This window comes from Balaenoptera ricei, chromosome 17 (assembly GCF_028023285.1).
Source record: "Balaenoptera ricei isolate mBalRic1 chromosome 17, mBalRic1.hap2, whole genome shotgun sequence".
In the NCBI taxonomy this organism is placed as follows: domain Eukaryota; kingdom Metazoa; phylum Chordata; class Mammalia; order Artiodactyla; family Balaenopteridae; genus Balaenoptera; species Balaenoptera ricei.
In genome coordinates this window covers 53,277,178-53,292,338 of record NC_082655.1, presented here as the reverse complement: position 1 = coordinate 53,292,338, position 15,161 = coordinate 53,277,178, and the positions used below count along the sequence as shown (strand labels likewise).

The following is a 15,161-nucleotide window of genomic DNA, read 5'->3' as shown; positions in this document are numbered from 1 at the left end:
GGCTAAAAAGAAGAGGGTATAAATGTGGGGAGGGAGTATATCTTAGGAGGTGAAAGTTGTGTAGGTACTCGGTCACTTTGGAAAGTAGGAGGGTATACTTCATTTTCAGAGACTTATACTAGGACAGGGTTATGTAATATATTTTTATAAGAATCTCCATCAGAAATTATTTAAAATAAGGTAGTTGGCATGAGTGTCTCAGAAGGCTGAAGTGTTAGGTTTCTAAGTAACCTCCGTATTCAGAAAAATTAGCTGATAAAATTGCAATATAGTAAGACTGTGTTTTTCTATAAATGCTTTATTTTTCATTCTCATATTTAATATTGTTTTTTCATGTTATATTCTTAATAGTTTAGCATTTATACAGCACTTTATAATTCACAAACTGCTTATATGATACTAATTTCTTCTAAGACATCTGCTGCTGAGAGGTTAAGGTACTTGTCCAAGGTCGTGTCAATTTATTTATTAAGCATTTGTGTGCCAGGGAGTTTTCTTAGCGATTTGTCAATATTAACTCATTTAATTCTCTTAATAACTCTGTGAGGTAGGTACTATTGTCTTTGTCATTTTATAGATATAAAAACTGAGGCACTGGGACTTCCCTGGCGGCACAGTGCTTAAGAATCCGCCTGCCAATGCAGGGGACACAGGTTCGAGCCCTGTTCCGGGAAGATCCCACACGCCGCGGAGCAACTAAGCCTGTGCGCAACAACTACTGAGCCTGCGCTCTAGAGCCTGTGAGCCACAGCTACTGAGCCTGCGTGCTGCAACTACGGAAGCCCGTGCGCCTAGAGCCCGTGCTCCACAACAAGAGAAGCCACTGCAATGAGAAACCCGCACACCGCAACGAAGAGTAACCCCTGCTCGCCCAACTAGAGAAAGCCCACGTGCGGCAATGAAGACCCAACGCAGCCAAAAAATAAATAAAATTAGAAAAAAAGCAACAAACAAACAAAAAAACCCCGAGGCACTGTGGGGTAAAGGAGCTTGCCAGTAGTGGAACTGGGATTTGAACCTAGGCAGTCTGGCTGCAGAATTTACTCTCTCAACCACTGTTATGCTGCCTCTTAGTAAATGTGGGAGTAGAAGTTCAAATCCAGATTCACACTGGACTCTGGCACATGATAGTTTCTTCTTTTCAATTATTTGTTACTACCCCCACCCCACCTGTCAGCCAGGCTGCAGATCTTCTATAAGCAAAAGCTTACTTGTTGACAGGATCTGACTTGGGTTTCTTGTAATTTCTAACATTACTAGATGTTGACAGTTTTATATTAACTTTGCAGTAAATGTAATTTTTTTAAATTTGCCAACCTCTGACTTGGAAAAGAGCAAAAACCCTACTTCTGTCAGCTGAGAATAGAAGTAGCTTTGATATTTGATCTCTGGACTGGACTTTACTTTGGTATGTTGTAGTTACTGCTAGCTTAGCCTCCAGTCCTCTGTCCAAAGTCGATTATTAATTATTTATTGCTTTTCTGGGAAGGAATTTGCGTTCTGTATGGACAAGAAGACCTTGTAAATTTTGCTGGCTTGAAGTTCACATGAAACACGTTTTATTTGAAAGGGTAGGTTGTTCGTTTTGCTTTGGGTAGGTAACTGTAACTATTATTAATTGGGGGCAAGCACCTTGATAGGAAAATCAGAGCAAGTTAAGTTGCTCTGATTGTGTTTTGTGCTGTGACTGGAGCCTTACTGTGATGGAAAGCTGTTTTAAGGCAAAGAAGTAGATAGAATTTAAAGTACCCAGAATCAAGAATTACCTTGGTTAGAATTAACAAGAATGAGGAAGAGAACTGAGTAAGTAGTTTGACCAGCTATTGGACGTGAATTTTTAGTAAATAAATAAATTGCAGGAAATAAACTAGGAAATAAATTGCAGGGAATTAATGGGCAGCAGGTATAAGGGTGTGTGCCATGATAATTTGAGGAGGCATAAGGTTAAATTCAGCAAGGCTTTTGACTGTTACAGCAAGGGGCATGCAGTAACAATACAAATGTTTGCAGATTTGAGAAAGGAAAGGAACTTGTTTAATTATGTAACTGATGGTTTAAGAGCAGATTGATTACACAGAATAATTTTGAGAGCAAGGTGGTCACATAGTTTGGAAATGGTTAAAATTGGCAGTTAAAAGGGAATCTATAGATGGGTCAAGATTTAGTGCTTAAAAAATTAAAATTGTGATGTGTATGGTGCATTTCAGTGTAAGATTTTTTTGCTTATTAGCTTGAGGTGGCAGCAGATACATATATTAATGAGAGGCAAATTTTGAGACAAGTTAACTGTAAAGCAGACTTTCCACGTAATTGTTTGAGAGGAATAACACTTAAAAATAAAAAAATACGGTTGATTATAAACTCATCGGACACAAGAAAGTGAGATAGGTAAAGACTAGGAAGAGAATGAACTTACGAAAGGGGAGATATGAGATATATCTGAAAAAGAAAAGTCAAGGAAAGAGGCCTAGATTTGTGTTGCTGGAAAAGTAGAAGTAAAAATTGGAAGATGATTGAAAACAGAACCAGAAGGCTTGGGGAAAATTCATATACTTATTTACCTCCTCTGGTTGAAAATCTGAAACAGGGTGGGGATAAATAATAAGAGTTGGATATTAATACTGACTTAGGAAATTTGGCATTTTGAAGATAAATACATTTTCCTCATAAAAAATACTTCCTGTGTTCTTCCCATAAACTGGCATATATTGTGCACTAAAAGGAACTTTGAAATTCACTGGAAGTACAGAAAGATGGAGGAGAGAAAGTTGTGGTTATTAGATCCTATGATTAGATAGGCATTTTTACATGAACATAAACACCCAGACTATAGTTGGAGGATAAAAAGTACCTGTGGATGCCTGTCTTCATTTGTCCTTTGTCTGGTAGGTACTGCAAGTGCTCTTCAAGTCACTGGAATGGCACAGTTTAAAAGTGTTATTCCTTTTCACCCAGTGGCACTTGTAAATTATCAGGAGGGTAAAATTCCTAGGTTTTGTATTAAGAGGATTAATCAGTGAAGTTTATACAGAGAGGTCAGTGTGGACAAGTAAACTTTTTAAGAAATCACCTAGCTTCTATCCCAAACAATTAAAAGTATGTATTGAGACCTTAGCACCAACTTTATTTGAAGGTAGAGGAAAAGGCACAGTGGTTGAGAGCTCCTGGTAAGAAAAGCCCCATGGGAGATAGAGTAGGAATTAAAAATAATGTTAATGTTACACTATTAAAATTTGAAATGGTTGTACTTAGCCTACTTCCTTGAGATGGGAATGTGAAAATTTGGAACTGTGAAGTGCTGTGCAGGCATAAACTAGGGATGGTATTGCCACTAGGTGCTACTAGGACAGAGGAGAGGTCGGGGGACTGAAGGCAGACAGAATCTGAAGAGAGAGTGCAGTGCTGGAGATAACTGCTCGGAGATGCCGAGCAGAGTAGCGCCTTCAAGTCCAGCGTGGGGTCATCCCTGCTAGTCAGTGGGATGGAAGTGCGCAAGATACAGTATTGGCACAGATGCGGAGACTGGAGTGAGGGTGACTGCATGAGGTGAGGAAGAACAGTTGGACTGAGTGTTTGGAGGCTACGCAGGAAGTTGGAAGTGTCTTCAAATCCGTAGGATACCAGAGTGGTGATTATTTGGAGTTTGGTAAAAGTAAACAATTTTGAGGTTTAAAGGCATTGGGTATTGAGAAAGTTTTATTCCTTCCTCTTCCCTTCTCCCTACACGTAGTCCCCAGGGTTGTGAAATTGAGGCCTAATGATGAGTAATCCCTATAAAATTGATTTTTCCTTTCTGAATATTTAGGTCATATAGAAATTGTAAAATCTAACAGAATTATATTTTATTATAACAGGATTCCACTAGAAAAATATCCTTGAGATACATCCAAAAAGCTGTCTATGCAGTTAGAGCCATTACATTGTTTACTAAGGTTACCCTTAGTAAAAGATCTCAGCGTGCCCAGGAATGAGAGGTTCCCAAGAAGCAGAACTCAAAACCTAGATGGTCCTGTGCAAATCTGGATGAGTTGTTTACTGTCCTGTTTTATAAATTCACTGAAATGATCAACAATATATTTTTATAAATGATCTCTATATAGAAGTAATATGGGGCTTCCCTGGTGGCGCAGTGGTTGGGAATCTGCCTGCCAATTCAGGGGGTGCGGGTTCGAGCCCTGGTCTGGGAGGATCCCACATGCCGCGGAGCAACTGGGCCCGTGAGCCGCAATTACTGAGCCTGCGCGTCTGGAGCCTGTGCTCCACAACAAGAGAGGCCGCGATAGTGAGAGGCCCGTGCACCGCGATGAAGAGCGGCCCCCGCTTGCCACGACTAGAGAAAGCCCTCTCACGGAGACGAAGACCCAACACAGCCATAAATAAATTAATTAATTAATTTAAAAAAAATAGTCTTATATAGAAGTAATATTCTTGTATTGTTTAAAATTAAATCCCCTATTTTGTAGTTTATTTTTTTAATTCTTTTTAAAGGGGTAAGTTTTTGGTACTTTTTTTTTTTTTTTTTTTTGGCTGCGTCGGGTCTTAGTTGAGGCACGCGGGATCTATGTTATGGCGAGCAGGCTCTTTGTTGCGGTGTGCGGGCTTCTCTCTAGTTGTGGCACACGGGCTCTAGAGTGGGCGGGCTCAGTAGTTGTGGCATGCGGGCTTAGTTGCCCTGTAGCATGTGGGATCTTAGTTCCCCGACCAGGGATCAAACCCACGTCCCCTGCATTGGAAGGTGGACTCTTAACCACTGGACCACTAGGGAAGTCCCTAGTTTACGATTTTATGAAATACTTATTTTCTGCTTTAGAGTTGTTGAATCTTGGATATATTAGGGAGAGGGAGGCTTTGTTCATCTATCTTTATCTTTGCCACACTCACTGAGTTTTAAATTTTGTGCTGTTGCCTAAATGGAGGCTTTCTAACCTTTCAAGTTCCACATTCATTGGACTAAACTTCTTTAGCAACTGGTATGTACCATCCTGTCTTGTTACTGAGATGTTACCTGTGTATTAATATCATCTTTAAAACTAGAGTACCAGTATGGAAACGGGGGCTTTGTCTTGTACCATTTTTGTGTCCTTGCCATACCCACTTTACAGACTAGGCAGTCAGTCAGTATGTTTATTAATTGATCCAGGCAGATAGATATATGATGATATTTCTCTGTCTTTTCCAATCTTTAATGCTATGCATAGTATGCAAAATGGATCAGATCTTTTGTTGTTTTTTTAAAAAATTTTGCTTCTGACTTAAGAATCACATCGTGAAGTAAGCAGACAATTAAGATGTACCTTCTGAGTGAGGAGTTGATAGGTCTGTAACCTTGGAGGACTGGAAATGTATTTTATTATCTACATTCAGGACTCTTACTCTGTTCTTTGCAGTTGAATAATAATGAACCCATATTCAACTTTGTGGCATTTTTAAAGTGTTGAGCTGGACATAATCAGCTTACATATAACTGGCCATATCCTCTGGGCATAGGTTATGACCTAAATTCATTTGGATGAATAACCAATTCACTTCAAAGTTTGTTCAAACTCAGACTTTGTTTTTTCTTTTGCCACACTTGGTCACACAGCTGTTAAGTGGCAGAATTGGAAATGAAATTCAAGTAGTCTAACTGCGGAATTGGCTCTTGAAAACTTTGAGCCATATTGTCTCCTACAATTTCCTCCACTTCTGTTCCCTATCCTGGTTATGGCTCCATCACCCACCCAGATAGTGAAGTGGGTAATTTTGGTTGTTCAGAATCCTTCTTCTTTCTAAGCCTCAGCTATCCCATAATCATCTGTCAGAGATCTTACACATATGCTGAGCTTTTTCCTTCACACTACCAGTGCTCTGGTTCAGATAAACTCATTATTTTAAATCTAGACCCCTTGCTACCAAAGTTATTCTTCTAAAATGCAGTTCTTGCTGTGGAAACCTATCAGTGTCTATCGGTTACCTTCAGGATAATCTTTAAACTACTGTGCTTGCCATATTTTGGATACCGTATGAACTATCCCATAGGATCCTATACAGTTTAGATTACCGTTTGCCTGCTGATTACCGTTTGCCTTTGCACCAACCTTACCAACGGTTCTCCAGTGCTCCATACTTTCCCTAATTCTTTCTTGAAGAATTATACTTTAAGACACAGTTCATTCAAAGGTTACCTTCTCTGTGAACCTTTTCCTGATTCCTGTAGGTTGGACTATCCATTTCTCTTGTGTGCCTCAGATGTACTAGTTGACATTTTACATCTATTTTGGTAACTGTCACACTGAAAGCTGTTTATTTGTTTATAGGTTGTCTCCTCACTAGACTATGAGCTCCTTGAAAGAAGGAATCGTGTCTTACTCATCTTTCTATCTCCAGTATCTAGAACAGTTCCTGGTACAAAGTAAGTGATTAACAACTTTATTTAACTAAGACTGTATTTAGGAGTTAAACTCCATACATGCTGACAGTTAATTATACCTATGTAGACTGAGAAATTGTCATAGAAATATGGTTATAGACTTTTAACACTTCTGAGCCACAGTTTCCTCATCTATAAGATGGAAATAGTACCTCCCTACTCATATAGTGTTATTATAATGCTCAGATAAAAGAATATATAGATACGGAAGCAACCTAAGTGTCCATCAGCAGATAAGTGGATTAAGAAGACATGGCATATAAATACAATGGAATATTATGCAGCCATAAAAAAGAATGAAATTTTGCCATTTGTAGCAACGGATGGACTTGGAGTAGGTAATATGCTAAGTGAAATAAGTCAGACAGAGAAAGATGTACTGTATGATATCACTTATATGTGGAATTAAAAAATACAACAAACTAGTGAATATAACAAAAAAAGACCAGACTCATAGATATAGAGAACAAACTAGTGGTTATAGTTGTTGAGAGGGAAGGGGGAGGGGCATTGTAGGGGCAGGGGATTAAGAGGTATAAACTATTATGTATAAAATAAGCTACAAGGATATATTTGTACAAACTGGGAATACAGCCAATATTTTATAATAACTATAAATCGAGTATAGTCTTTAAAAATTATGAGTCACTATACTGTACACCTGTAACATATAATATTGTGTATCAACTATACTTCAATAAAAAATTATCACATTAAAAAAAGAATGTATGTAACAGTACATTACGTGTATTTTAAGTGCCATAACATCTTTGTTATTAAATGAAGTGTGAGAACTAATTGCATGTTGAAGTAGATGATTTTGTTTGCTGTGTATCTTCCCTTTTAAGGCAAAATGGCACCATTTTTGAACGATCTTTATCATTTGCAGTTTAAATTTGCAGTTATTGGTGACTGGAGGCATGCACTCTTGAGTCTGAGGATTGGTTTATATAGGACAAAGGGAGAAGTAGCTTGGAGGTGAGAATCTGGGTACAGAAAAAGTTTTAAGCTGTTAGAGTGAACAATCTTTTGCCTAGTTGGTATTTTCCCAGTCTGCACAGCATTTTAAACTTTACAATTCTTTTTATGTAACTTATTCTCAACCTCAGCAATTACCTTTCTGTCTAATTCGCTAATAAAGTCCCTCAATTTTCTTTTAATCTATCTCCAAATGAATTCTTATCTTCACTTATCCTTAGGTCCGTCATTTAAGAGGAAGAAGTGCCTTTTTCTTGGAAGACTAATTACACATCATCTGTATGAAAGCTCTGGCTTTTCCTTCGTTTTCATCTCCGGCTGCATACATACTCCCTCACCACCACATTTGATGAATTAGTGCTCTACACTTTCCTGTGTCTACTTCCTTGCCTTCCATGCATTCTTTTTTTTTTTTTTTTAATTTATTTATTATTTATTTATTATTTAGTTTTTGGCTGCGTTGGGTCTTCGTTTCTGTGCGAGGGCTTTCTCTCGTTGCGGCAAGCGGGGGCCACTCTTCATCGCGGCGCGCGGGCCTCTCACTATCGTGGCCTCTCTTGTTGCGGAGCACAGGCTCCAGACGCGCAGGCTCAGTAGTTGTGGCTCACGGGCCCAGTTGCTCCGCGGCATGTGGGATCTTCCCAGACCAGGGCTCGAACCCGTGTCCCCTGCCTTGGCAGGCGGATTCTCAACCACTGCGCCACCAGGGAAGCCCCCTTCCATGCATTCTTTACATTTTTTAAAATTCTGTAATTTGAACATGCCAATTCCATATTATATGTAACATATGGAATTTAATAATAGAAACAAACATTTGGGAACCAACCACTCGATTTAGAACTAGGTCAGTACTAACAACAGTTAAAGAGCTACCTGTGAGCACCTCTGTAATTCCTGTCTTTCCCCAACCCCTGAAGTAACTGCTATTTTGAATTTGTTTTTTTTAATCTCTTTTTTAAAAATAGTATTACCACAAATATAGTTCTTTGTTTTGAGTTTAATGTCATGTTTAGAGTCTTTTTAAAGCTTGCACAAATGGTATTTTATTATAGAGAAATGTCTAATTTATAAATCTTTATACATTTCAAAGAAAACATTCAACCATCATAAAAGAATAATAGAAAAATCTCAGAATGCATATTCAAATTCATAACAAGAAAATAATCATGGAGACTTATTTTTGTACTGTGTGGATATTGTTGTACCATATATGAAAGAAAGCTCCTTATTCAGAGTGTAGCAGGTGTATTTCCACACACTAATTTCTTGAGTTTGGCAGAAGTGTTTCAGTTAGATTGACAGTGTACTCCTTGGAGGAGTCACAGCTTGTCATTTGGTTGCCCTTTGGACCTCAGCAGTTCTTCAGTGGGCTTCATTCAATTGTTTATTGATAGTATAAGCTTTTGAGACTCAGGATCCACAATGCCCCCATGTTTCTGGATTTTTTTTCAATCATGGAATCGTGGCATTTTCAGAAGAAATGCATAGCAAAAGATGAGGCCATGATAACCGCCAGAAGAATTCATTTCTTTCTTTGTCATTAGGAGTTGGAAGCATTTCTTGATGCTCAATGTAGAATGTTAAATCTTGGAGTTGGGACTAAGTGAGAGGCAGATGTTAATACTTAGAACTCCTGTTTGTCTTTTTTCATTTACTATTGTGTTTCTAAGATCCATTCATGTTGTTCCTTACAGCTATAGTTCGTTCATTCTCACTACTGTTCCGTTGTGTGTTAGCCTAATTCTTTTAACCATTGTTCTACCAGTGGACATGTGAGCATTTTTATTGTTGTTGTAATTATTAAGAATGCTTATACTTGGCACGCAAGTACAAAAATTTTTATAGTATGTATCTAGAATTGCTCATTGAAGGACATGCAAATGTTGAACTTTACATAATAATGCCAAATTGTTTTCCAACAATTTTACCAAATTTAACACCTACCAGCAGGACCTTACCAATTTAAACACCTAGTAGCAGTGTGTAAGAGCCACCACTGCTCCAGTTTTTTTTCTTTTTGCCGTTATTTGGTACTGTCAAAACTCCTAGTTATTACCATTCTAGTGAGTTTGAAAATAACATCTCACGTGGTCTTAACTAGTATTTCTCTGATGAATAATGAGATTCTATATCTTTTAAAATACTTATTGGCCAAACCAGTTTCCTTGTGTATAAAATTTCTGTTCAGGTTTTTTGACCATTTGCTTCCTGTGTTTTTGTTTTTTTTGGGGTTTTTTTGAGGTTCTTAAATAGTTTAAATAATAATCTTTAATCAGTTTTAAGTTTTGTAAATATCTCCCAGTTTGTGGCTTGTCTTTTAGTTTTTTTTTTTATGATGTTTTATGGTAAACAGAAGTTCTCAGTTTCCACATAGTTAAAATATTCATTCTTTTCTTCTTTGGTTAGTATGCTTGTTTAAGAAATCTTTCCTTCTGGGAGGACACAGAACAACAGTTTTCTGCTGTAATTTCTTAAAGTTTTAAAGTTTGCCTTTCATATAATATCACTAGTCCATCTTGAATTGATTTTGTATATGATGTGAGGTGGAGATCCAGTTTAATTCTTTCCATATCGATATTATCAGGACCATTTAATTGTCCCTCCTTTCCCACAGATCTGTATTGCTACATCTGTTACCTGAGTATGTCCTTAGATACTTGGTCTTTTGGGGAACTCTTTATGTTGTTTCATTTTATTTAACCTTCTTCAGTCTTGCCAGGCATTCATTTGTTTTAGAACTATGATTTTGTTGATCCTTTCTGTTACCTTTTTTCTACTTCATTAGTTTCTGTTCTTTATTATCTCCTACATTCTTTGGATTTACTCATGATTATCTTTCTAACTTAACAGATTGGCCTGTGAACTCATTCATTTTCAGCCTTTCTTCTTTTCCTAGTATAAGTCATTAAGGCTATAGATTTGCCTCTAAGTATAACTTTTACTGTATTCCGAAAATGTTTGTATGTGGTATTTTTATCATTTAGTTTTTAGTATTTTTAGAAAAATTTCCAATGTGGTTTCTGATGACTCATGAAATATTTAGAAGTGTTACTATTTTCTATTTGTATTTTAAAAATTTATCTTTCATTATTGATTTTTAACTTAATTGCATTTTGATCAGAGCCTGGGAACAGTATGATACATATTCTTTGAAATTTAGTGACATTTTCATTATCTCCCAGTGTGTGTATTATTTTTCTATATGTCTCATGTATACTTGAGAAGAATGTTTATTTTCTAGTAATTGGGTATAAGGTTCTGTTAATTAAATCCTGCTTGTTAATAATTTTGTTTTTATTTATTTATTTATTTATTCTTTTTTTTTTTTTAAATTGGGGTATAGTTGCTTTACAGTGTTGTGCTAGCTCCTGCTGCACAGCAAAGTGAACCAGCCATATGTATACACATATCCTCTCCCTTTTGGATTTCCTTCCCATTCAGGTCACCACAGAGCACCGAGTGGAGTTCCCCACACTATACAGCAGTTCCTCACTAGATAATCTGTTTCATACCCAGCGGCTTATATATGTCAATCCCAATCTCCCAATTCATCCCACCCCGCATTTCCCCCCTTGGTGTCCACACATTTATTCTCTTCTTCTGTGTCTCTGTTTCTGCTTTGCAAATAGTTTCATCTGTTTTGGTCCACTTGATCCATGGAAAATTAGTGTGTGTTGAAATCGCCCAAGGCAATGGCCAATTTGTCAGTTTCTTTCTGTGGTTCTAACAATCTTTGGAGGCTTTTCTCCCCCCAGGAGATGGTGAATTTTATTTTGCCTTGTCTGGATAGAGATTTGATTTGCTTAGAAATGTTCCAGGGTAAAGAGAGACTAGGAGAAGGCACAGTATGTAGAATTCTATTTTAATTTTCACTGTCAACTGGGAGAGCAGCATACTCACAGTATTGAACTCAGAGGCTGGATTCTTCAGGGTTCTTTGGCTCAGCTGCAGATTGGAGTTCTTGATCCTTTTTGTTATGTTTCCTTTCAGACTTCTTCCATTAGTCTTTGTTCCTTCATCTCTTGGTCCATGCTTGAGTTCCCACTTTCACCTTTTGGGACACTCACCAAATCTGTTTTATTTTCATCTTTCCAGGTTGATTCTTCCTGAGATGGTTGAGCTGGAGTGACTTTTCCTCCATCACTTGTAGGGGATTGCTGCTCTATGTTTGAGCTCTGAGATCAAGCAGAAAGATTAGCACTTCACTTCACCCAAGCATTCTCTGTTGATGGAGCGGCCAGCATTACCTTTAGTAGCTAATCAGGTTTGGGAAGCTTAGAAGTTGGAGAGTGACGACAGTCTTTTGCCGTACTGAGTATTTCATTTTCCAGAGACATCTCACTCTCTCTCCTTCATGTATCCCGGTCTGACTTCTGGCAGATGTGGCAAGGTCCTAATCTGAGATGACGCACTTCCTGTCCTTGGCCATCACTGTTCTAAATATTCTTCACGCTGCCAGTTTGGGTGTCTCTCCTGAGGCTGTCATTCTAGTTGTGGTTCATCGAACTGATGCTGCGATTTCTCCCATTCCTTCTGTAGCTGGTCTTCTACTTGCTGTCTCACAGGTGGGTCAGCAGGCTTTGCTGCTCCAAAGATAGAAGCTGCTTGACTAAACTGGGAAGTACCAGCAGAGGAGTCATCTTCCTTAGGAGTACTCTGAGGCTTTAGATTCAGTTTGGGTCTCTGGGAGGGTCCTCTATCATCACACCTGTAATCGTCTGGAGAGCAGTTGTCTTTGGTGCTCCACGACTGAATGTCCTCCTGTCTATCCATCTTCACAGTGGTCCTGCTTCCTCTGTAGTCATCATCCCTATAGTACCCACTACGACATGCATCTCTGCCACTGTTTATCCTGAAGTCATAGCCTCTACCATGGTCTCTGCTGCCTTAGTCATGATAGCAGTCCTGGCCTCCGTAGTGACTACAATGTTTGCCTTCAAAGCTGTCTTCACCTCTCCTAGGTGGATAGTCAAATCCAAGCTGTCTATGGCAGGACAGTTCCTCCAGTCTGTATCGGTTTTGTGAGAAACCTGATTTCTTTTTCAGCCAAAAGAATGATCATCCGTGTCTTTTTCCTGTGCTTGATTAGCAGTGTCCCCTGGAATTCTGTTACCTAGAGATTTTTTTTTTGAGGTTGAAGATACTGAGCAGGGACTCCAAGTTCTCAAACTCAGCATTATTAAAACCTTTCAGCCTCTCTGGATTACTGGGTTCGCACGGTAAATACACTGCACTGATATTTAATCCTCTAAAGAATTCCTTAATGGAGACTTCTGTCTATCACAAGTTGGGTTCCCCAGAAAAGCAGTGTAGGGTGGCAGATGGGGAAATGGCTCTGGTTCCCAAGCAGCCTGTGGAGCAGTGGGCAGGATGTAATGGTGAGTTGCAGGTGCCTTATACCTGTTGTCATCATAACTGTGCCACGTGCCTGAAACATCCTCCAGATCATCTGTTTTATCAGTCCAGCTGACTGGTTTGGGGATAGAGATGCTGCTTCCACCAGTGTTACCATCCTCAGCCTGTAAGCCTGTGAGGGAGATAGTGTTCCCATTCTTCTTGGCTCAGGTCACTTTGCTGGGCTGGGGGAAAGAACCAAAACGAGGCTTTTTTTTTTTTTTTTAAGCATGCAAATTTAGAGTTTTATTTCTACTTAGTAGATTGGATCTTGTATCATTTTCTTTGTTCTCCCTAATAATGCTCTTTTTCTGCTATTATAACTAATCCCAGCTTTCTTTTTGTGTATATTTGCCTAATATGTCCTTTTCCATATTTTTGCTTTCATCCTATCAGCATCTTTATTTTATCGATGTCTCTTATCTTACTTTTGAATTTGTCCATATACATTTATTGTGATTATTTCTGTATTTGAACTCTCTTTGTGCTTTCTGGCAGTCCTGGTTGTTTATGCCTTTTTTTTTTTTTTTTTTCTTTCCTTTTCTAGCCTTTTTTTGGGAATTGATTTTCTTTAAATTGTATTCTCTTCTCTACCAGTTTGGAAATTACGCTCACTTATTTCTATTCTTTTATGATTACCCTTGAAATTCTGCTGGCATACTATTAATATATAGGCTAAAGTTAAACCAGATCATAATCCCTCTGCTGGACAATGCAAGAATTTACATCATCAACTCCTGTCCTCTCTCTTCCTGCCCTGCTTCTCCATTGTATGCTTCTCTTCCTTATTCCATATTTGAATGTTTTATACTGGTTTTATTTAAATACCATAATAAGATGTTGTTATTGTTATTTTATTCAGACAATGTTTATTTAGATTTATTTGTATGCTTACTAATTTCTTTACTCATCTTTTCCTTCTTGCATCTCAGATCATCCCTCTGTGTAATTTTACTCTTTTATGAAACATGTCCTTTAGATATTGTTAAAGTAAAGGTCTGCTGCCGGTAAACTCTCTTTTGGTTTATCTGGCAAAGTCTTAATGCCTTCTGTGTCCCAAAGAGAGTTTTAGTGGTTGAATAATTTTTGTCTCAGTTCTTTGCACATAGATGCTTGTTCTACCTTTTGTGCTTCCATTGCTGCTGTTGAGAATTCTGCTGTCACTTTACTCTCTTCTTTTGTATGTAACCACTTTTCTCTCTGGCTGCTTTTAACATGCTCTCTTTTGGTGTTCTGCAGTTTGACTGCTTTGTGTCCAAATGTGAGTGTCTTTATGTTTATCCTGCCTCTTTTATATATATTGTATTTCTTAGAATTGTGAATAAATGTTTTTCATGGCTCCAGAAAATTAAGTCATTTTCTCTCCTGGTATGACCTCCTCTTTCTTCATTTTCTGAGATTATGAGTAGAAATATATTTCAGGTCACGTTTTATCTTTCACGTCTTTTAGCTTCTTTTTGGTATTTTCAAGCTGTTTATTTCAGCATTACTTCTAAATTATTTTTTTAGGTTTATGTTCAAGTTTACTGATTCTTAAGTTCTGTCTAATCTGAATAAACTATGGATTTTAATTAATAATAATATATTGATATTGGTTCATTGATTATGACAACTGTAGCATACTAATATAAGAAATTAATAGTAGGGGAAACTGGGTATAGGGTATATGAGAACTCTGCTATCTTCACAACTTTTCTGTAAATCTGAAACTATTCTAAAATGAAGAGTTTAAACAAATTCTATATGACTCTTTTTCAGATATGCAATGCCATTTTCATAGTCTCTTTGGTTGACCATGTTTTATTTTATCTTTTATTGCTAAAATTAATTTTTAAAAATTTATGTTTAATAATCATAACATGTAAAGTTCATAAAGGGTAAGAAACATATTTGTTAATATTTCTGAATCTTGCCCTGAATGTTCTACTTTATCTTAGTAGGTTAAAGGTGAATAGAAGGTTATCCTTAAAATATTTGCCATGCAGAAGAAAGCTGCTTTGTATTTTATTTAAAAAGTAAAAGTTGGGGGAGCAGTGAAGCAGAACTTCAAAAAAATTATCTATAAAAAGAAACATGCAGGATTTACTGGGGACATGACAACTTAATGTAATATATAAACCTGTTCTAGGTACTGTATTAAAGATCATGATAAAGGACATTGTTGGGACAGGTGATGAAATTATAGTATATGGACTGTATATTAGACAATAGTAATGTACTAGCTAAGTTCCTGAATTCTGTTATTGTATTGTTACTTAAGAGAATATTTTTATTCTTGGGAAATACATACTAAAATATTAAAGAGTAAAGGGACAGTTTACTTAGGTGGTTCAGGTAATAAATAATGTATAATATTATATAATATGTAAAATAAATATAT

At 37.4% G+C, this 15,161-nt stretch overlaps 1 protein-coding gene and 1 pseudogene across 1 annotated transcript in view; one reads left to right on the top strand and one right to left on the bottom strand.

Annotated features, from left to right (window-relative positions):
• WWP1 (WW domain containing E3 ubiquitin protein ligase 1) overlaps nt 1–15,161 on the top strand; it is a 107,467-nt gene that overhangs the window by 18,146 nt on the left and 74,160 nt on the right. The window contains exon 2 of the mRNA XM_059901670.1: nt 6,297–6,391. The gene's annotated coding sequence lies outside the window, so the exon portion shown is untranslated. The remainder of the gene's footprint in view (nt 1–6,296; nt 6,392–15,161) is intronic.
• Nucleotides 11,298–13,918, bottom strand: LOC132351736 (eukaryotic translation initiation factor 4B-like; annotated as a pseudogene).